Source organism: Microcaecilia unicolor, chromosome 5, assembly GCF_901765095.1.
Source record: "Microcaecilia unicolor chromosome 5, aMicUni1.1, whole genome shotgun sequence".
Classification (NCBI taxonomy): domain Eukaryota; kingdom Metazoa; phylum Chordata; class Amphibia; order Gymnophiona; family Siphonopidae; genus Microcaecilia; species Microcaecilia unicolor.
In genome coordinates this window covers 70,825,614-70,849,844 of record NC_044035.1, presented here as the reverse complement: position 1 = coordinate 70,849,844, position 24,231 = coordinate 70,825,614, and the positions used below count along the sequence as shown (strand labels likewise).

The 24,231-nt window shown below is 41.5% G+C and overlaps 1 protein-coding gene and 1 long non-coding RNA gene across 2 annotated transcripts in view; one reads left to right on the top strand and one right to left on the bottom strand.

The window, feature by feature from the left end:
• STK32C (serine/threonine kinase 32C) overlaps positions 1-24,231 on the top strand; it is a 534,408-nt gene that overhangs the window by 64,083 nt on the left and 446,094 nt on the right. The window lies entirely within an intron of this gene.
• Positions 1,231-20,412, bottom strand: LOC115470083. Its single transcript, XR_003942118.1, has 3 exons — positions 20,399-20,412; positions 18,930-18,933; positions 1,231-1,299 (listed from the first exon to the last, which is right to left on the bottom strand). It is a non-coding gene; the product is annotated as an uncharacterized LOC115470083 (long non-coding RNA).

The following is a 24,231-nucleotide window of genomic DNA, read 5'->3' as shown; positions in this document are numbered from 1 at the left end:
CTACCACTTGGATGCCCAGTCTCCCAGTCTTGTAAGGTCCTCTTGCAATTTTTCACAATCCTCTAACGATTTAACAACTTTGAATAACTTTGGCCCCCTTTTACTAAGGCGCGCTCGCGTTTTTAGTGTGCACTAAAATTGTAGGCACGCTAAATGTTAAAGATGCCAAACTGAAGAGCCCTATCCTCTTTAGTTTTCCTCACATGAGAGGAGTTCCATCCCTTTTATCATTTTGGTCGCTCTTCTTTGAACCTTTTCTAATTCCGCTGTATCTTTTTTGAGATATGGTGACCAGAACAGATCGCAGTACTCAAAATGAGGTCACACTATGGAGTGATACAGAGGCATTATAGTATTACCGGTCTTATTTACCATCCCTTTCCTAACAATTTCTAGCTTCCTGTTTGCTTTTTTGGCTGCTGTCACATACTGGGCAAAAGATTTCAGCGTATTGTCTGCAATGACACCTTGATCTTTTTCTTGGATGCTGACCCCCAATGTGGACCCTAGAATCAGGTAAGTATGATTCAGATTATTTTTCCCAATGTGCATCACTTTGCATTTGTCCACATTAAATTTCATCTGCCATCTGGATGCTCAGTCTTCCAATTTCCTAAGATCTTCCTACAAATTTTCACAGTCTGAATGAGTTTTAACAACCTTGAATAGTTTTGTGCCATCTGCAAATGTAATCTCCTCACTCATCATTTCGATTTTCAGATAATTTATAAATATGTTAAATAGCACCAGTCCCAGTACAGTGTTATGACCTGGTAGTAGTGAGCCCCTGTGCCCCGCCTGAGCACGGCTGAGATGGAGTGATGCCGCACTTGGTCAGGCAGCCAGACAACCCCTAGCTTCACCTGGGAAGTGACCACCATTCACCAAGAGTTGAGCTCCCAGCTGCAGGTGGCCACCAGGACTTCTGGAACCGGCGGAGTTGCACAGCTTCTGACCAGGATGGCAGAGAACAGACACAGTCCAGAACCAGTACTCCGACAGGCAAGAATAGTCAAAATCAGTCCAGGGTCAAGGCAGGCAGCAAACAAGCAAAATCCAAGAAAACTAGCCAAGGTCCGGTACACAGGAACAGAAGATATTCAGCGAACAGCACTCAACAGCAACTCCTCAGAACAATTGAGGCCGAAGCAATGAAGGACTGAAGGCAGGGCTTTAAATAGTGTTGGAATCAATCTCAAACATGTGCAGCTTTTTCAAGATGGCTACCCTCATCAGCAGAGATGCCTACATCCAAATATGGGCTTCCTTCCTGAAGCTAATCAACACCAAGATGGCTTCCTAGGATAAGATCTATCCAAGATGACTGACTCGAGCTATCCATGATGGCTGCGGACATTGATCCAACCAAGATGACGGCTGCCAGAAATGGGAAACAGAAACAGACCCATCCTGGAGAAACCACATCCAAAATAGCCGGCTATCTCTGCCGGACCGTGCCTCGCCAGCGAATCGGCCGCGCAGGCCTGGAACCAGGTGAGGAACGTAACATACAGATCCCTGCGGCACTCCACTATTCACCCTCCTCCATTGAGACAAATGGCCAATAACCTACTAATTCTATAGATGTCAGTAAAAATTGTATGTGCAAATTTGAATACGCCCCCAATTTGTGCACACAATGTAAATGAATAATGAGCTAATTAACACTGATAATTGGCTTTTTAACAATCAATTATTGGTGCTAATTTGATTTAATTAGCACTATATGTGCAAATTTATGTGTGGGACCCGTGCCTAAATTTTACACATTAGTTGAAAAAGGGGGTGCAGAAATGGAAGAGTCATAGCTGGAATGGTGGTGCTCCTATCATTTATGTGTGTTGTTATAAAATAAAGGGGGATATGTGCCTATTGAAGGCACATACATTTCAGTTGGTGGAAATGGCTGAGTCTAAAGTTAGGCACGATTCCCGGGCATAAGCGCTATTCTATAAACCATGCCTAACATTAAGTACAGTTTATAGAATAGCTTTTTCTTGTGCTGCTTTTTTCACCCCTAAGCATATAAGTGCTGTTGAATATTGACCCAATATAGCAGATTCAAAATTCTCAATTATTCTCTGTAATAATCAGTGAAAACTGGCTGGCTTGAGAGCTGCCACTTTAATCAGTGACTCAAAAAACATTTGCTAAGCTAAGTATGTATTCCAAATATCAACCTGCTCTCTCACTGTCGTCGTCTTTTTATCCACATATGGGGATATTCTAAGGCCTCTAGGAAATTCACAACAGTCAGATTTTTTTTGTCTATAATCTCCTTCCAGTCTCTGAAAGAAGGCACCTGTTTCATTTCTACTTAGAAACAATGTGATTAGACAGTGGTCTGTTCATGACAGATTTCATCTCAACACTGCTATCTTGGTATACTGAGATGTTGACCCCTCTTGCAAAACACCAAGTCTAATATGTGACTAACCTATAGAACTTTGTAAGTCTCAGTGCTTTGAAAATACGAGTCCACATCACCTTTGTGAATCCTAGTCATCTTGTCCAGAAAGGCAGCAGTGGTGGTACCTGGGATTTCATCTGCAGATTAAAATCTCCCATGATCACCAACCTAGGGAACATTAGGATCACCTCTGTAATCAGATTGAGGAGTTGTTGCACAGGTGATGCGTTGTTACAAGGTGGTCAGTATGCCAAGAGCAGCCAGATTATGTCTCACCTTTTCTATCTGGATTAAAGGGATTCTGATTCAAGTAGGTGGAACATGGTGATTCTGCACAGTTTGGATTCCGAGTGCCTCTCCTCCCCATTTCCCTGGTCTTGGTTGATGTTGGATTTTGAAATCTGTAGTGCCCGATTCAGACATTAGTAATCCCCAATTCAATCTAGCCAGATCTCAGTTATTCCTGTAGCTGATCTGGCATTCACCAGGTCTATGGATCCAAAGAGTAATCTGATGATGCCAGCAATAGCTTGGGTATAGCAGGGCCGGGGGGGGGGGGGGGGTGGGTGGGGTGATTGGGTATATATGTGGGTATATGCCAAAATTCCACCTAAGCGCTGTTCTGTAAATAATATGCACTTATCTTATATACAGTATATTTTATGGGTAGTCATACAGATAGGCTGAGCCTGAGCAGTGTATAACTTATAGAATAGAATACTGTAAGTTACATATCACCTACATTTAGGCACACATATACCAGATCTATGGCTAGTGTAAGTGCTTGCACCCAACTTATAGACATTAATTTTCACGGTTAAACTGGTATTCCACAAAAGAAAATAGGTACCTCTATTCCTTTCTAGAATAGGGAAAGGGGATGGGATTTGATATATTGCCTTTCTGTGCTTACAATCAAAGCAGTTTGCATACTATATACAGGTACTTAGTTTGTTCCTGGGGCAATGGAGGTTAAGTGGCTTACCCAGAATCACAAGGAACTGCAGTGGGCACTGAGCCCAGTTCCCCTGGTTCTCAGGCTACTCTTCTACTTCTGTAATGGGACACAGAATAATCTCCTCCTAGGTGCTCTCTAGGTGCCTATTTATAGATGCTCATTTATAGAATTACACCTAACATGGTAGATAATTTGGTGCAGTTAAAATCACATAAATAGGTCTAGCTAACTGCATCGTGTTATCTACAATGCACTTATGCATAATACAAGAAGTTGTCTTTGCTTTAACCATATGGAAAGATGCTGGGAATGTCTCCAGCAATTAAAGCAGAAGTTTTGCAGTTGCCGTGCAGTAACTACATAATTGTTATAGCCCTTTACTAGATAGACCTTTTTTTTTGTAAACTGCTTTGGGTTTAACATTTTTTTCAAAACAGGTGATCTCTATGGTGCTCATTTTCAAAAGAGAAAAACGCCTCAAAAGCGACACAAAACGGCAGATGGACGTTTTTCTTTCAAAAACATCTATGTTGCGGTTTTTGAAACTCAAATTGGGACGCTTAACTCCGCAGTTCATCTAAGTCCCAAGGAAGCATGTTGGAGGTGAGTTTTAAGCGGGACTTGGGCGGGCTTAAAGTCTCAACATTTTTCAGAGATAATGGAACAGGAAAAGTCCAGGGCAAAAAAAGAAGTACATTTTAATCTAGACCTGTTTCAGTCACAATTAAGTCAGAAAAAGGTGCCCTAACTGATCAACTGACCACTGAAGGAATTAAGGCATGACCCCCTCTCAACCCCCCAGTGGTCACTGACCCCCCTTCCACCCCCCAAAAAAAAATATTTGTGACAGTGACAGTAGATACCAGGCTGTATGACTGCTCCAGATATTATGGCCATTCCTAAGAAAGCAACAAGCAAATGAATGGAGTAGCCTAGTAGTCAGTGCAGTGGCTATAAACAATGGGACCTGGGTTCAATTTCCACTTCTCTTTAATTTCAGTACAAATATGTGAACCCTCTTGGAACATAAGAAATACCTCCTGTACATAAATATATAAGTGATCTGTAATCCTAAGGACTCTAGTGGTGGACCTTTAGATACAGTAGGTTTCCTCTGTTCCTGGAGGACTCATCATACAATATAATGGGGTTGAGGTGGAATTTGTACCTGGATTACTTTATGTAAAGTCCACTGTACTAACCCCTTGGCTTCCCCTCTGCACTTCTGGGATGTCTGTGTAGCCAGTTCACTAGGAATGTTGCCAGATAGACTTCCCTATGGCTTGTTTTTGTACGTTTTTCCCTGGGACAATTTTTTTTAATGGTACATACAGATGGATGTGTTGAGTACGAAAACATCTAGCTCAAATGAACCAAAAATTTAGATGTTTTTCTGGTTTGATTATGGCTGTGAGTTAGATGTTTTTGGAGACACTTTCTGCAAAATATCTCAATTCGGATTTAGACGTCATATTGAAAGTGCCCCTCCAAGTGTAAGGAGTGGCCTAGTGGTTAGGGTGGTGGACTTTGGTCCTGAGGAACTGAGTTCAATTCCCACTTCAGGCACAGGCAGCTCCTTGTGACTCTGGGCAAGTCACTTAACCCTTTATTGCCCCATGTAAGCCACATTGAGCCTGCCATGAGTGGAAAAGCACAGGGTACAAATGTAGTAAAAAAAAAATAATATAATAGGAGGTAAAGAGACAGTAACTGAGTAAGTAGCTATCATTTGTTGAACACTGGAACAGCCTATAGCAATGTGACCTTTTAAAATTAGTTTTGATTTTGAATAAAGACATGTGAACTTTTCCCCTAACAAGAAACCATTAAAAATCAATAAAGATAAGGAGGGATATAGAAGAGGAAAAACATTGTTAATTATGTAGGCATTTTATAGCAATACTAAGAACTCTAACTCTTAACAAGTATATTTCAGCATTAATCAGGAGTCCCTGTTTAACCTTTACTGCTTCATGCTTGTTTAGATGTGGGTGCTTACCATTACATTTTTGAAAAATCCTCAGGAATAAGCGATGCACAAATTAAGTAATTAGATTTTCATTGTGAGAAATGTAATTGCCGTTATTAAAGCTCACATGCCTAAATATTCTCATGAACAACTACTTTTTATTATATGCTATGTAAATACAATATGTCAATAGAAATGTGGATTTACCTAGCATTTTTCATTCAAGCATCTCGGCATCTTTTTTTTCAGAAGTATATGTAGTCTTTTCTCTGGGATGAATAACCTGGCAGTATATTTACGGCAGAAAAAAAAAAGGGGGGGGAAGTCTAGAACTCCACAAAATAAAGACAAAGCAAGGAGTCGAATAAAAGTGCAAAAAAGGTGTGCAAATAAAATCAACCTTTACTAAAAGGACCCAACATGGTCACTGTGTTTCAGCTAAAAAGCCTATATCAGAAGTCAGAAACAACACATATATCACAATTAATACCATAAACAGATACATTAGATACAGAGAAGTCTATAGTAAAATATATATATACATAAATCCCACTAAAATAATGTAACATAAATAATAAATAACAAGGAAGTGTAAAAAGATGACAAGAAAATAACAACACAAGAAGTATATCCATCCATTAAAGATAAGGCTAAAAACAAACAAAGAAAAGAACAAAGTTATCTTAAGACCATATTGTATATGTGTGGCCTAAGTAGTAAAAAAAAACAGACTGGTGGGAAAAGAAATACTGTTGTTTCAAATCTAAAATGCTTTTGCAATGTTCCAAGTTTGACGACTCCTTGTCTATCAATGTTCCAGTCACCACAAACTAGTCCCTATTTTACATGTTCTCTCTCATTTGTCTTGACCATAGCTTTCTTATTTTATCTAGAGAAATGTCTTTTGAGTGGCACTGTCCTACATTCCATTTTTATTTATGTTGCCTGTATAGTTTATTTCCCTTTTCTTATAAATGCTTAGAAATAAGGTAAAGGGACTCCATATCAAAGGACTTTGTGGTTTTTCCGCGATTAACATGCAGTAAACTGGGTATAAAGGGGCCCTTTTACTAAAGGGTTGAAAAGTGGCAACAGCAGCCCGGTAGTAGTTCTCACCCCCAGTGCACACCATTTCCTGTGCTATAAAAATATTTTCTATTTTTATAGCGCCAGTGCTTACCCGGCAGTAATTGAGCAGTGCCACACGCTGCCTGGTTACCGCCATCTTAGCGTGGGAGCCCTTACCACCGCCTCAGTGGGTGACAGTAAGTGCTCCCCCTGAAATGGCTGTGTGGCAAGTGGTTCACTTATCACATGGTCATTTCTTTTTGAGAAAAAAAGACAGCCTTTTACCCGCTGCGGTAAGAGGGGGCCTCAGCTCATGTCACAAACCAGTGGCGTAGCCACAGGTGGGCCGGGGCCCACCCACTTAGAACTCAGGCCCACCCAACAGTAGCACACATTTAGTGGCAGCTGGTGGGGATCCCAAGCTCTGCCAGCTGAAGACTTCCCCGATAGTAACAAAAACGCTACTCTCCACGACACCAGCACCCTCACATGCTCAGTTTGCAGTGCATGCCTGCTGCAGACTGCCAAGCTGGAAAGAAGCGTTTTCCCGCCAGCTGAGATATTTTTTGGGTGGTGGTGGGGGAGAATGCTTGGTGCCCACCCACTTCTTGCCTAGGCCCACCCAAAATTTGTTGTATGGCTACGCCCCTGTCACAAACACGTGCTGATGCTAGTGCAGCTCCCCCTTTTACCACAGCTTAGTAAAAGGACCCTTAAGTGCTTTCTGCGTCAGGGGGCATGGCACTGGTAGAGGGTGGGTATGGAAAGCATTTGGCAGTTAATGCACTGCGGTTCCCTGTGCTACTGCCTAATGCAGAGTTAACGCGGGAACAATTACTGCCTCCTAAATAGGAGGTACTAAGTCCTTCTGCGTTAGCCATGAGCAGGTATGATGTGTTAATGTGAATGTTAACACATGACCTGCATTAAAAGAATAGTGGGAACACCCCCACTAAGTGCTGAGTTAAAATCTCGAGTTAAGCATGAGTAACTACAAATTTTACCACGTTTTAACCGAGGGGCCCCAAAGGGATTTCTGGAGGTTGAATAGTCAGGTTGCCAAAATTTTCCTGTTGCACGATATTTTTAAAAGCCTTTTGGTGTTGAAGACAGCATACATGAATATTACAAAAACAACAGTAATGGGACAGGTGCTATTTAATATATTTAAAAATGATCTGGAAATCGGAATGACAAGTGAAACAATTAAATGTTCAGATGACACAAAACTGTTCAAAGTTTGTATACACATGCAGACTCTGAAAAATTGCAGGAAGACCTTAGGAAATTGGAAGACTGAGCAGATGAAATTTGATGTAGATAAATTCAAAGTGATGACCATAGGGAGGAATAATCCAAATCATAGTTATCTGATGCTAGGGTCCATCTTGGGGGTCAGCACCCAAGAAAAAGATCAAGGTGTCATTTTAGACAATACACTGAAATATTATGCAAACAGGATGCTAGGAATTATTAGGAAAGGGATGGTAAATAAAACCAAGAATAATATAATGCCTCTGTATGCTCCATGGTGTGACGTCCCCTTGAGTATTGCATTAAGTTCTGGTTGCCGTATCTCAAAAAAGATATAGCAGAAAAGGTTCAAAGAAGAGCGGCCAAAATGATAAAGGGGATGGAACTCCTCTCATATGAGGAAAGGCTAAAGAGGTTAGGGCTCTTCAGCTTGGAAAGGAGACGAATGAGAGGAGATATGATTGAGGTCTACAAAATCTTTAGTGGTGTAGAACAAGTAGAAGTAAATCAATTTTTTACTCATTCCAAAAGTATAAAGACTTGGGGATACTCAATGAAGTTAAATAGAAATACTTTTAAAACAAAGAGGAGGAAATATTTTTCCCCTCGACAAATAGTTAAGCTCTGGAACTCTCTGCCGGAGGATGTGATAACAGCAGTTAGCTTATCTGGGTTTAAAAAAAGGTTTGGACAAGTTCCTGGAGGAAAAGTCCATAGTCTGCTATTGAGACAGACATGGGGAAGCAATTGCTTACCCTGGGATTTGTAGCATGGAATGTTGCCACGATTTGGGTTTCTGCCAGGTACTTGTGACCTGGCTTGGCCACTGTTGGAAACAGGATACCGGGCTAGATGGACCATTGGTCTAACCCAGTATGGCTACTCTTATGTTATGACCTACCTACAAAGAGCTAAACTCATATCAATGACTTCAGCTTCAAAAACATCCACCATCCCAAGCAAAATTAAAGGAAATCAATCAGTGAACCCAACTTCTCTTGAAGAAGGTTCTCTGATTAACGTCCAAGTCTTAGGAATGCCCAAATGCCACCCTTAATATGCCCCGATACACCCCCTTGAGATTTGGACACACTGCAGAAGAACAACATAGAGAAATGTCTGAAAAATAGGTTTTAAAAACTCTGATTTGGACGTTTTTGTGAGAAAAACGTCAAAATGCTGCTTTATGACACTTTTTTGATGTTTAAGTGGGCATAGTTATGGTAATGAAATGAGCGGGTCATGGGCGTTTCTAAAATCTGTGCGCATTATTATAGAATATACCTGCATCAGGATTTACACCAGGTTTTAGTTAGCATAATTGACTGCGACTAGATAGTTACGGAGTATCACTTGGTGTATTCTATAATGTACACCTAAATTAAAGTGTGCTTTATAGAATGCACTTTGATGTCCATGTGGAAATTGAGCTGCAATATATAGAATCTAGCCCTTAGTGCCCAGGAAGCACTTGGCCAATGAAAGATCTAAAGCTGCTGTTACCTCCATTAGACTATAAACTTCAGTCAGTTTCATAATGGTGCTTTCCAGTGGCACAGAAATCTCAAATAAACCCTGAGTCATTAACCCATAAACATATCCAAGAAAAAAAATATCTGAAAGGATGTTCCCTGTACTGTATGTTGAGACTCATGAGACCAAAATAGGATTGGTATTTCAAGTATCTCACACCACATGTTTAACATAAAAGATGCACTAATGGCTTCTTGCTGAAAACTCTTTCCATTTCCACAGGAAATTGTAATTGTGTTGACAGCAGTACCACATACTGTTGAATGTTGCATTCACTTAGTTATACTTAACTGAAATTATGAGCCCAGAAAGAGCTAAACAACACGTGTAAAATCAAACTGTAAGTAGTGAGCAGACGAAGGATTTCACAAGTTTGGAAAGTGAAATGTTATTTTTTTGCCAGCACATTCATCGCCAGTAAGTGCTGTGTTCTGCTTTGGAGCATAGATTAGAGTCTAGTTAAGAGTTCTTTCTGACAGACATCCTAGCTATTGAAAAATGCAGTAACATTAAACATTGTGGCTGCAAAATTCTTGCATCGTTTTTAATTCACAACTACTTCCACTTTAACAATGATATCTATCTACAAATAATGGGCACTGTGATGGGCACCAGGACAGCACCCCAATATGCCAACCTTTTTATGGCTGAGCTGGAAGAGACATTTCTGAATACACACCAGACCAAACCTCTAAAATACTACCGGTACATCAATGACATTTTTATGATTTGGACGGAGGGTGAAGAAACTCTGAAACAATTTTATTCTGCCTTCAATTCATACCATCCTACAATCAGATTCAAAATTGACTACTCCCCAGAAAAAGTCAATTTTTTGGACACCACGGTCTCAATCAGTGATGGCTGTATACAAACATCTATATACAAGAAACCCACAGACAGATGCAGCTACCTCCACAACTCCAGCTTCCATCCTTCACATACAAAAAGATCCATCATTTACAGCCAAGCCACAAGATACGACCTTATCTGCTCTGACCCAGGGGACAGAGACAGACACCTTAAAAGCCTGACTGCATCCTTCAAAGGCTACAACCCCCAAATAATCTCCAAGAATATTGCCTCCTCCCTCAAAACACCCAGGGAGAATCTGCTACAGTACAAGGAGAAAATATCCACAGACAGAATTCCCCTTGTAGTGACGTACAATCCAGAGCTGGAAAAACTGAGGAAAATCATAAGAGATCTACAACCTATACTCCAGGAGGATGAATTACTGAAAGAGATATTCCCATCCCCACCAGTACTGGCCTTCTGACAGCCACCCAACCTAAAACACAAGCTAATCAGAAGTAAATTTCCATCACAGACTGAAAAGGAACAGAAGGGCACACATCCCTGTAATTTATCCAGTTGCAAACTATGCCAAAATATTTCACAGGACCCCACAGTTATCCACAAAGGAAAGATATTCAACATAAAGGGATCTTTCACTTGCTCATCTTCCAATGTGGCATATATCATTCAGAGTAAAAAATGTAACGAAGGATGCTATATTGGAGAAACAGGCCAGATGCTTAAGAGAAGATTCAATTTATATAGACATCACATGAACAATACAGCCAGTAGGGCCCCCACCCCAGTGGGACAGCACTTCACAGAACCAGGACACTGTACCAGTGATTTCACAGTGAGAATACTGAAAGGTAACTTTAAAACCATACAAGATGATTAAATATTTTAACACCCAACAGAAAGGACTTAACAAGGATCTGGGGTTCCTAACCCATTATAAACCATAAAGCTGTATGTCTCTGTTGATCACCCCACCCCTCACCTATCCACACCCATCCTGTTAGAATATCAATGATATGCTTTGATGTGCCCATGCATACCTCCTACCCACCCCCATCCTCCCACCCTGTCAGACTGTCATAGTAATGCTTGAATGTTTTCACTTATATACACTGTCAGCTAGCACATTTGCTTATTTCCGATCTGACGAAGAAGAAGGGCAACCTTCGAAAGCTAATCAAGAAATGTATTAAGTTATGTCCAATAAAAAAGGTATCATCTTATTTTCTTTTCCATGTTTTATTTTGTTTGATTTCTGTTGATAACCTTAAGAGTGGACTAACACGGCTACCACACTCCTTTGCATCGTATGAAAATCTGTAGATATTCGCCTTATGACAGTTTATTCTCATGCATAAAAATGCTTGTTTAAAGCATTTCATTCTTTCCTACAGGCATTTACTATTGTGCATAAATTTTACAGATCTCTAGATTTTGCAGAGCCAGGCGTTTTTGTGAGGAGGGAAATAGAGTATAAGATGGACACAATGCCAGTGGAATGAATGACAATCTAAAGTGAAATCTCAGCAGCACTGCTCTAATTAAGAGTGTCTAGGTTACTGCAAGTTATGGTGTACAACTGTTCACTTAACATGCTAGACCTCTGATTTACACATACAGACTGGGCTTGCTTTTCTGGCGTAGGATGTGAAAACTGTAAATCTGTTTATAGCTATTCTGCATGCTGTTTTAGATTCTTGGGGTCTTTTACTAAGCCTCGGTAGTTTCTAGGGGGTCTTTAAGCGTTGGTAAGCCCAATGTGGGTTTACCGAATGCTAAATCGTGACTACTGCCAGCTCAACGTGACCACCGGTGGTAGTTCTGCCATGAGCGTGTGCCATTTCTGGGGGAAAAAGAAAACCCCTGGAAATGACTTGTTCGGCGGTAACCCGGCAGTAATCGGGCATCGCCGCGAGGTGCCCAGTTACCGCTGGGTTACAGGAGGAGCCTTTATCACCAACTCAATGGGTGGCGGTAAGGGATCCACGCCATATGGCCATGCAGTAAGAGTTCTCTTACCATATGGCCATGTTTGTCTGGGGGATTTTTACCCATTGTGGTAAAAATAGCCCTGGCATACGGGAAAAGTGGACCCCGCTGCTAGCGCAGGGCCCTTTTTTCCACAGCTTGGTAAAAGAATCCCCGTAGCTTGAGGTAGAAATCCGCTGGTGGTAAAAGCCAGGACATCTATTATATTCCTATGGGCATCTCAGTGTTTACGGCCAGCTGATTTTTACGCCAAGTTAAAAAACGCTTCTGCGGCTTAGTAAAAGACCCCCTTAATTTGTAATTTTTCAATTTGTGTTTTGTATTTCTTATGTTTTTATTATTTTTTATTCTTTAAGGGGCCAATATTCAGCAGGTGGGAGGCAGCCCACATACATGCCATGGTTGGCGCTGATCCCAGATATTCAATGCTTGGCCGTTTCCGGTTTCATTTTTGGCCACTGGAACTTAACTGTTTAAGGCAATATTCATTGCAAACCAGTTAAGTTCCTAGTAGAGCGCTATTTACATGGTCCTTTTTAACTGCTTAACCAGTGATAAAGCTGGTTAGCTGCTATGCGCTAACCGCGAATATTCAGTGGCGGTAACTGGCTACCTCCTGCTGAATATTAGTGGTTATATGGCTAAATGCTATTTAATCAGCCAGAATGGCTACTTAAATAGTACTGAATATTAGGGAGTAATTTTTTAGGGCCACATTTTGCTTAAAATTTCTAATCACGACTAATCGTGCAATTAAAGGTTATGTTATTTTCTTTTCCCCACTGCAGCTTCTTGTGTCTCTAGGCAATGGAGGGTTAAGTGATTAATTGTGATTATCATGTATGGGTTGATTTTATAACACTGTGTAATATATAGGTGCCAAGAGTCCTCTTATGTTGCACCTATTCTATAAAGGAAAATAGGTACCTCCTTGCCTTTATAGAATACGAGAGTAACTGGTTATATACACACGCAGGTGGTTAGGTGTGAGTTCTTATCGGGCATCTTCCGACATAAATTGGGAGATGGCCGGCGATCTCTCAAAAGCGGCGAAGTCCGTATAATCGAAAGCTGCTTTTTTCACACCATCGCCGCTTTCCCGTCGCCAAGCCGGCGAAAGTTCAAGGGGCGTGTCGGCGGTGTAGCAAAGGCGGGATATGGGCGGGCATTGGCGTGGCTACCAGATGGCCTGCTTTCACGGATAATGGAAAAAAAAGCGGCATTAATCAGTATTTCGCCGGGTTTACTTGGTCCTTTTATTTTCACCACCAAGCCTCAAAAAGGTGCCCCAACTCACCAGATGACCACCGGAGGGAATGGGGGATGACCTCCCCATACTCCCCCAGTGGTCACCAACCCCCTCTCACACTAAAAAAATAAAAATAAAAACCTTTTTTGCCAGCCTGTATGCCAGCCTCAAATGTCATACCTAGCTCTCTGACAGCAGTATGCAAGTCCCTGGAGCAGTTTTTAATGGGTGCAGTGCACTTCAGGTAGGCAGACCCAGGTCCATCCCCCCCTACCTGTTACACTTGTGGTGCTAAGTGTTGAGCCCTCCAACCCCCCCCCACCCCAAAACCCACTGTACCCACATGTAGGTGCCCCCCTTCACCCATAAGGGCTATGGTAATGGTGTAGAGTTGTGGGGAGTGGGTTTGGGGGGGGGGATTTGGGGGACTCAGCACCCAAGGTAAGGGAGCTATGCACCTGGGAGCTATTTGTGTATTTTTTAAAAAGTTTTAGAAGTGCCCCCTAGGGCGCCCGGTTGGTGTCCTGGCATGTCAGGTGGACCAGTGCATTACAAATGCTGGCTCCGCCCATGACTAAATGCCTTGGATTTCGCCGGGTTTGAGATGGCCGGCATTTTTTTCCATTATCGCTGAAAAACAAAACCGGCGATCTCAAACCCGGCGAACTCTGGCATTAGGCCGGGCCAAACCGTATTATCGAAAGAAAAGATGGCCGGCCATCTTTTTCGATAATACGGTTATGGCCAGCTGTTGCGTCGCCACCAAAATAGATCGCCGGCGCTGTTCGATTATGCCCCTCGATGTCACCCATCGAGCTGACATAAGTGCTTGCACATGAATATTATTATTATTAGCATTTGTATAGCGCTACCAGACGCACACAGAGCTGAACACCTGATACAAAGAGACAGTCCCTGCTCAAGAGAGCTTACAATCTAAATAATACAGACAGACAAGACAGTTACGGGTGAGGGAAGTAATGGGTGAGAAGGGAGGAAGGGACAAGGGGAGGGCAATTGTGGTTAGGAGCTAAAAGCAGCAGTGAAAAGGTGGGTTTTCAGCATAGATTTGAAAACAGGTAGAGATGGAGCTAGACATATAGGTGCAGGAAGTCTATTCCAGGCATAAGGTGCCGCGAGAGAAAAGGAGTGAAGCCTGGAGTTAGCAGTGGAGGAGAAGGAGGACGACAAGAGAGACTTGTCCAGTGAGCGGAGTTCACGGGGAGGAATGTAGGGAGAGATGAGAGCGGAGAGGTAATGGGGGGCTGCAGAGTGGATGCATTTAAAGGTCAGTACGAGAAGTTTAAACTGAATGCGGAAGTGGACAGGGAGCCAGTGAAGTGACTTGAGGAGCGGGCTAGTGTGGGTATAACGATTCTGGCGGAAAACAAGTCGTGCCGCAGAATTTTGGACAGATTGTAGAGGAGAGAGATGGCTGAGCGGAAGACCAGTGAGAAGTAAATTGCAATACTCCAAGCGAGAGGCAACAAGGGTGTGAATACTAGAGATATATGCATAACTTTTGGAATTCTGTAAGTTATCCCCTGAATTCTATATAGTACAACTTAAGTTGCATGTGCAAATCCAGTCGTAGTCTAGATTTGCACATGCAACATAATTATTTAACAAGCAGTCAGCGCAGATAATTACCACTTAATAAGCAATTATTGACACTAATTGGCATTAATTAGAATTTATGTGCAGAACGTGTGTTAGGCTTCTCACAGAAACACTGGGTTTGTGAGCCCTTGGACCACTGCCGAGGAGCGGCAGTGGCTGGCAAAACCACCCCCAAACCAGAGACAAGGCAGAACAGGACTGGAACCCTGGACTGAAGTTGCAGCTGAGGCAAACAAGCTGGAACAGGCAGAGCAGGAACAACTAGACTTCACCTGCGCCTGACTGCCATTCCCCAAGAGTTGAGCCCCTGGGTGCAGGCGGCCGGCAGGACTTACAGGACAGGGCAGGAACTGGATATCAACAGAATACACACAGGGTCTAGAATACACAAGGGAGGCTAGGCAGAATACTAGATTAGGACTGTCAGACAAACAATACCACACTAGGTAGAAAGCAGACAGGCTCAAGAACAAGGACTAAAAGCTGCCAAGCAGCCACTAAGAAAGAAACACAGACAGGAAAGAGTCAGGACTGAAAGCTGCCAAGCAGCCACTAAGAAAGAAACACAGACAACCAAGAACTAGACAAGGAATACAGACCAGAAACAAGACTAGGAACTAAGCAATAAAACCAAAGCTAAACTTCACACAAACTAACTAGAACCAGACAAGGAACTCAGACTAGAAACTAGGCAGAAGTGCACAGAGCACACCAACATACCAGGGATCTTAGACGATGCAAAGGCAAACATAGAAGTTTTCAGGTGGTTAATAAAGCCCATCAGCAGCTGAAGTTTAGCTGCAGGAATCACAAGGCAGCTACGGGTGCTATGCAGGCACAAACAAGAGAAGCAAGTCTGACAGCCCGGAAGATCTGGACCGGACTGGGCTGAAGTCTGGAACATGTGACAGTCCATAGCAGCCACTGGTTCTGGCCACCAGAAGGCGAGGTGAGCACAGACGAAGAAACAGTCACCATCGTGGCAATGTGATGCACATAAATTCTAAGTTGCATATTTGAAAAGGTGCCATGGCCATGGGTAAGGAATGAGCTGGTCATGGGCGTTTCTAAACTCTCTGCGCATTGTTATAGAATACACATTGTCCACGCATAATTTAGACATTAGGATTTAGACTAAGTTTTACTTTGTGTAACTGCCCGCTTTCAGCATATGCTATGAACCGCATGGAATTTAGGCGTATTCTATAAATTTAGGCATACTTTATAGAATACACCTAGGCGTATTTCATTTTGGTGCTGGATTTTTTGGGCATGATATATAGAATCTTGTCCCATATGTCTAAGTGTGAGCCCACCCATGCTTCTTCCAGACTCGACCTATATGTATGCCCATCTGTCTAAGATATATGCATAATTACAGAACAGTGCTTAGGCAGAATTTTGGCCTTTATTCACGTATGTGCATATATGTATGTATATGGCATTATTTTAATCATTTACTTGCATCAAGTAATCACCTATTTTATAACATTACCATCTTGTTAGCAGTTCAGGCCACATAAGCAAATCAAAGTAGTGCTAGAAAAACAATTCAAGAAAGGGCAGCTAAAGTTAGGTGCTCTGATAGAATGTGCTAAGCATGAATTCTGTAATGGCACTTATGTGTAATTGTCATTATAGCATACTAACATAAGTGTCCATTTATGGACTTAGGGCTAGATTCTATATATGGCACCTGAAAACTCTGTGCGGAAAAAATTACGCCTAGGCATATTCTCTAAAGAACGCCTTAATTTTATAGAATAAGCTTAAATTTCTGCCCAGTATATAGAATATGCTGAGCACTCCTTGACGCCACCAAATTTGGTCTTTTTCATTTAGGCCTTATCTTGCTTGGTGTAAATCCCGCACCTAAATTAGGCGCAGAGCGGGTATATTCTATAATAATGCACATAGATTGTAGAAATGCCCATGTCCCATCCATGGCCATGTCCCCTTTTGAACTATGCGACTTAAAATTTAGGCCCACATGTTACAGAATATACTTAGCGAGTTGTGCGTGTAAATCTTAATGCCAATTAGTGCTGATAATTACTTGTTATCATCCAATTGACAGCGCTGATTGACTAGTAAACCAATTAGGTAATGTGCATTGTTATAGAATATGTTTCGATTTCCATGTGGAAATTAATGTGCCATATATAGAATCTGCGGGTTAACTTTAGGTGTGAGCAATTATGCCAGCTCAATGGCTGGAATAAGTGCATGTGCTTACTGATGTTTAAGTTTCAAGTTTAATGTATTCTTGATATAACAGATCATAAGTATATACAATAACCAAATATTAAGATAATGAAAGGAACTACAATAGTAACAAGACAAAAGAGAGAGAGAGAAGGAAGATCCCCCTCCCACCTACATTTCAAATTGCTGTAATTGCAGCCCCAATGAGTTGACTCAGGCACCTAGGTTCCCACAGGAGTCGGGGTGGGGGAGGAGGGGTCCCCTTTTTTGAACAGTAGTGTCTTCAGACTAGATTTGAATTCATCAAGACTAGTTTGGAGACGACAGTGCAGTGTAAGTGAGTTCCAGAGCCATGGTCCATTCACATCAAAGATCTTGGAATGGGTAAATGTCCAAACAAATATGCTTAATGGAAGGAATGACTAATAGATTGTGAGTCAGCAATCTCAAGCTTCTGGATGGCGTATATGGAATGAGCAGGCGAGACAGGTTGCCCAAAGTGAAGTATCTTAAATGTCAATAAAATAAGCTTGTAAGTGATACGATAAGAAATTGGCAGCCAGTGTTCACAATAAAGCAGTGGAGTCACATGGTCAAACTTACGAGAGTTTGTCAACAGCTGTACTTAGGTAAGTGTTAGTATTCTATCAAATGTAAACGCTAATTCTGGTCCCGCCCTGACCCACCCATTCAAGTTTATTGTTACTAACTTGCTATCCCACCTATCGGGAATACCAACTAAGCAGCTTACAGGCAAATAAAGGAGAGAGGAGAAAACGAGAGAAACAACAGAGACAACACGGAGAGAAGGGGAGAATTACAATATTTGTAAAAGGAAAAAGGGGTAGGGGAGCACAGTAGTAGAGAGAATGTTCTCAGAGCCAAGTGATGTCTTACCCGTGTTTGAGGCAGCAGAGGTTAGTGGAACACCTCCGAGAAAAGATAGGTTTTGAGTTCAGATTTAAACCGTTCCAAGGAGGTGTGAAATCTAAGATGTTCCAGAAGCTGTTTCCAGAGCTCTGGGCCTTGCATAGAGAAAACAGAATTTCTTATTTTAGAGTGACCAATTTCTTGACAAGAAGGGACAACCAAGTGATGCTGAGTGAAGGAGCAGAGAGATCGAACTAGACCATATGGAGATAATAGATAGGTGAGAAATGAGGGAGTGCTCCTGTGGAGCGTATCTTAAAGACCATCAGTAAAACTTTTTATAAATAATGCTGTAAGAGGGAGGAAGCCAGTGAGAAGCATGTAGTAGTGGTGTAACGTGGTTGTATTTGCAAGCACCATGGATAGATAAGCTTAATTGCAGTGTTCTGAATCCCTACCATGTCCACACGCCATAGAAACAGCACATAATTAATTGTGCTTGTGTAACTTCTAGAATACCGACTAAGGGCAGCTGCGTGCGTAACTGCTATTTGGTGCCAATTAGCTCTAATTAAGTCCTCTTATGGCCTATTATTGCTCATTAACACAAATTAGCTTCTCATTATTAAATTAATTTACATGTGCAACTGACCTTATTCTATAACTTGCAAGTGTTAAGTTATGTGCTAAGTATGCACAAGAAAAATTACAGGATTTCCTACCACGTTTCACTAAAGCTTCATTTCAAGGATGTGTAGCATAGCACAGCCTCATTCACTTAAATTGTTTATCATGAAAAATTAACAGCTAATTACATATATCATGTTATATCCTAGAAAAAAAGGAAAAAATTTACAAGTTGCACTTGAATAATTACAATCAGCCTAAATTCAAATGTTGGTTTTGTTTGTGCAATATAAATTTAAATTGTCTAAATACTCTCAAAATCCATCATCATTCCAACTACAACTATTAATTATACAATCACCACACTTTCCTAAATACAGTTTAATTAATTCCTTATGATATGCATCCAGTAGTTCTAAACTTATATTACAGACATAAGGAAAAGTCTGACAATTGATTTCAGACCATCTGGACGTATGTATTTAGTCTAAAAATCGTTTGTGTTTTTTTCAGCAATAAATTCTGCCACCTACCAGCTCTTGAATATTTGTAAGTTTGGCAGTTTTAGTTTTTCATTTATATGCAATCATGATTTCTAATGGCAATGATGTGTTCCTTAATCCACGTTTTTTAACACTCATATACTGCAGCTTACATAGATCTTTTCATATCAATAAATATAAATTGCATATTGATATTTCTAGTTGAATAAATAAAGTTTCCTCTAAACTGAATACAGTTGGGGCGCAACCTCTTATCCCATCTCTATAGCTGGTATAAACATGCCCACCTAAACGTTGGCACTTATGTGCAAAATGTACAATATTCTATAAGCTTCATGCATAAGTGTTCAATCTGCTCATGACCCACCCCTATCCGTCCCACATCAATGCGTCCTTTGTAGTTGATGCTATAGGAGTTAGGCATTAACCCCCACATTCTATATAACATGCTTAGAGATCCGCACCGATATCTACGCATATTCTGTAACTTTGTGCATGTTAATTGGCTTAACAAGCCAATCAGCATTGTTGTCAGCACTTAACAAGCAATAATGAGCACTAATTGGCAATAATTAGAATTTATGTGCACAGCTCCCTAAATGTATTCTATAATGCACTGCACCTAAATTATAATGTGCTCTGGCAAAAAGGGGCATGGTTATGGGTGGGAAAATGGGCATTTTATGGGTGTTACGCACATAGATTTACGCACACTGGGCCATATTCTATAACTATGTGCTGAGATGTACGTCATGTTTTGACTGATGTAAATGGAGGCACATAGTTTTAGGCGCTGTAACATCAACTAAGCCCATTTTATATACCGCACCTAAACCTAGACGCCACTTACAGAATATGCTTAATTGGCAATGTTTTCCATGTGAATTTTTTTGGTGCCATATATAGAATCTCCTCCTAGGTTTAAAGAATGGAATCATAAGTCAGTTATTTGCATACTTGCAAACTAGTGCCAATTAGGGGGGGGAAGATATCAAGGTGTGGTAAAATACAATCTTTTACTTTACCTTGATTTACCACAGGATTCAGCAATGTAAGGTATCTCAGTCCTGCAGGTTGTTGAATCCCTTGGTAAAAGAATAATGCTGCTTGTTAGGCAGCTTGCAAGCAGTATTATTCCAGTGGCCTGGGAGTATTGGGCTGCAAAGCCATGGCCCAATACTTCTGGGCCAGCAGAACAGGCCCCCTGGCTTAAGCCCCACCCCCGAGGCTCCAGTCATCTCCAGCGCCAGACTCCCCACCACCCACAAGGCTCAAGCCCTGCCCAATCCCACCTACAAAAGGTCCAAGCCTGCCAACTCCAAAAGACAGCAGAGATGACCAAAGACCAGTGTGGAGCCAAAGCAGTGTCTTAGGAAATCTTTAATTAATTACCATAAACACAATTGGAGAAGTACACAACTGCTACAAGGGACTCAACACGGGCTATAATGCCAGCATCGGGAGTCCACAGTACATAAGTATTGGGAAAAAGTTCTGCAGGAGTCTTGGACTTTCAGTTGCTTAAGAGGATTTTACTGACCTGATCCAAGTACAATGCTTCACACTGCATGCAGCACAACTTGATCATTCCCCAAATCCCTGCACCAAGTTCATCTGTAGGAGCGAAAACACCCGACGACCTCCTCAGTTTTTTTCTCTTGCATTCAAGATTTTCTTTGTTATTTCTTTGTTTTATTTGGAATATATTTTAAAAAATCAGCAACAACAAAAAACATCTGGAGATATTACCCTGCGAGACACCAATACACAAATCCACAACCTATGCACTTCTGCACAAAAATACCCAAAAGGCACACAACCACACATATTCCTCCACATACAGATACACCCCCCCCCCCCCCAAAACACACATATATCATAAACTTCCCACATTTACACATTCTGAGGCTCATTTTCAAAACAGAAAAATGTCCAAAAAGTGGCACAAAGGCATTTTTTTTTTTGCTGCCAAAACATCCAAATTGCTATTTTCAGAAGATGAAGGAAACCCAACACTGCAGTGTTTCGGCAAGAAATTGCCTTCATCAGAGGTACTTATAAAATAAAAACATAAATGATAAAGCATAAGTAAAGATATATATAAACCATAAATGGAAAACATAGAAAAATATATACGGAAGAAAAATGGGACAGACAAGTGAAGAGGATAATATGAAAAGAAGTGCTACAGAAGAACACATACAAATAAAACTTACCAAGAAAAGAAGGGATCACCATCTAAAGAACTAAAGAGCATAATAATATATTGATATATTAAAAATGTGTAGTACAATCCTACTGTGAATAAACTACAATATGTATATGTAAATGATTAGAGCATGAGTACCACAGAGCTCAGTGAATGATAAGCATTCCAACAAAAAGCAAACAAAAATAGTGAACAACATAAAAAACGTACCCAATATGAAGTACTCTAAACATATGTACACTATCACACAACACTGTGGATATATCGATAGAAAGCTGATAACGAGAAAGACAGGTACACCTTAACAATACTTAAACTTTTAAACTAGAAACAGGGGGGAGGCCGACAGTCGCTCAAAAGTGCATGGTTCGGGATTTAAAAAAAAAAAGTACATGGTTGGTTTGTTACAAATAAATAAATAAAGTATCTTTCAAAGATATCACCAAAACAGGGATGATAGGGTATCCTGATAGTGAGGTTGCAAAAGAGACCGTAGTAGATCAGGTGTCCTTAAATAAAAATAAAAATCAGACAAAAGATTTCAAATTAATACTGTCAAGTACTAAACATGATGTAAATAGGAACAACAAACATAGTTTGAAATGTCTATATGCGAATGCCAGGAGCCTAAGAAATAAGATGGGAGTGTTAGAATATATTGCACTAAATGAAAAATTAGATATAATAGGCATCTCTGAGACCTGGTGGAAGGAGGATAACCAGTGGAACACTGTCATACCGGGGTACAAATTATATCATAGTGATAGGGTGGATCGAATTGGTGGAGGGGTAGTATTGCATATTAATGAGAGCCTTGAATCAAAAAGATTGAAAATCCTGCAGGAAACAAAACACTTCTTGGAATCACTATGGATTGAAATTCCATGATTAAAAGGGGAAAAGATAGTGATAGGAGTGTACTACCGTCCGCCTGGCCAGGATGAACAGGCGGATGCAGAAATGTTAAGGGAAATTAGGACGCAAACAAACTGGGCAACACAATAATAATGAGTGATTTCAATTACCCCGATATTGACTGGGTAAATGTAACATCGGGGCATGCTAGGGAGGTAAAATTCCTTGATGAAATCAAGGACAGCTTTATGGAGCAGCTGGTACAGGAGCCGACGAGAGAAGGAAAAATTCTAGACCTAGTCCTTAGTGGAGCGCATGATTTGATGCGGGAGGTAATGGTGCTGGGGCCTCTTGATAACAGTGATCATAATATGATTGGATTTGATATTAGCTTTGAAGTAAGTATACATAGGAAATCAAATACGTTAGTGTTTAACTTTAAAAAAAGGAGACTATGATAAAATGAGAAGAACGGTGAAAAAAAAAAATAGAGGAGTGGCTGCGAGGGTCAAAAATTTACATCAGACATGGATGCTGTTCAAAAACACCATCCTGGAAGCCCAGGCCAAATATATTTTGTGTATTAAAAAAAGGAGGACGGAAGACCAAACGACAGCCGGCGTGGTTAAAAAGTGAGGTGAAGGAAGCTATTAGAACTAAAAGAAAATCCTTCAGAAAATGGAAGAAGGAACAGACTGAAAATAATAAGAAACGGCATAAGGAATGTCAAGTCAAATACAAAGCGCTGATAAGGAAGGCTAAGAGGGACTTTGAAAAAAAGATTGCGTTGGAGGTAAAAACACGTGGTAACATTTTTTTTAGGCATATTAAAAGCAGGAAGCCGGCAAAAGAATCAGTTGGACCGCTAGATGACCGAGGAGTAAAAGGAGCGATCAGGGAAGACAAAGCCGTAGCGGAAAGATTAAATGAATTCTTTGCTTTGGTCATCACTGCGGAAGATTTGGGTGGGATACCGGTGCCAGAAATGATATTCGAAGCTGACGAGTCAGAGAAACTTAATGAATTCTCCGTAAACCTGGAGGATGTAATGGGGCAATTCTACAAACTGAAGAGTAGCAAATCTCCTGGACTGGATGGTATTCATCCCAGAGTACTGATAGGACTGAAAAATGAGCTTGTGGAGCTATTGTTAGTAATATGTAATTTATCCTTAAAATCGAGCGTGGTACCGGAAGATTGGAGGGTGGCCAATGTTACACCGATTTTAAAAAAAGTTTCCAGAGGAGATCTGGGAAATTATAGATCGTTGAGTCTGACGTCGGTGCCAGGCAAAATGGTAGAGACTATTATTAAGAACAAAATTACAGAGCATATTCAAAAGCATGGATTAATGAGACAAAGTCAACATGGATTTAGTGAAGGGAAATCTTGCCTCACCAATCTACTACAATTCTTTGAAAGGGTGAACAAACGTGGATCAGTGGCGTTCCTTGCCTGGATGGCACCTGGGGCAGAGCTCCGATGCGCCTCCCCCCAGGTGCAGTGCGCCCCCCCCACTAAATTACACATTCCCCCCCCTCCGGCAAAATGACACCCCCCCGGGTGCACGCCGCTGGGGGGGGGGGGGTGCCGCGGCGCGCGCCTGCGCCGAGTTGCTAAACTTCTTTGCTCGTTCGCTGCAGCTCCCTCTGCCCAGGACCAGGAAGTAACCTGTTCCGGTGCAGAGGGAGCTGCAGTGAACGAGCAAAGAAGTTTAGCGAACTCGGAGCAGGCGCGTGCCGCGGCACCCCCCAGCGGCGTGCACCCTGGGCGGACTGCCCCCACCGCCCCCCCTTGGTACGCCACTGATGTGGATAAAGGTGAGCCGGTTGATATTGAGGGGCATAATCGACCAGAAACGCCTATCTCCATGGGCGTTAATCTCCGAGAACGGGTCCGTGAAGGGGCGGAGTGAACCGTATTTTTTAAAAAAAATAGACGCCCATGCTTTATTCGCCAAGGTGTGAGCTGGGCGTTTTTGCTTTTCACCGATAATGGAAAATGAAATCGCCCAGCTCAAAAACGAATAAATGCAAGGCATTTGTTCGTGGGAGGGGCCAGGATTCATAGTGCACTGGTCCCCCTCACATGCCAGG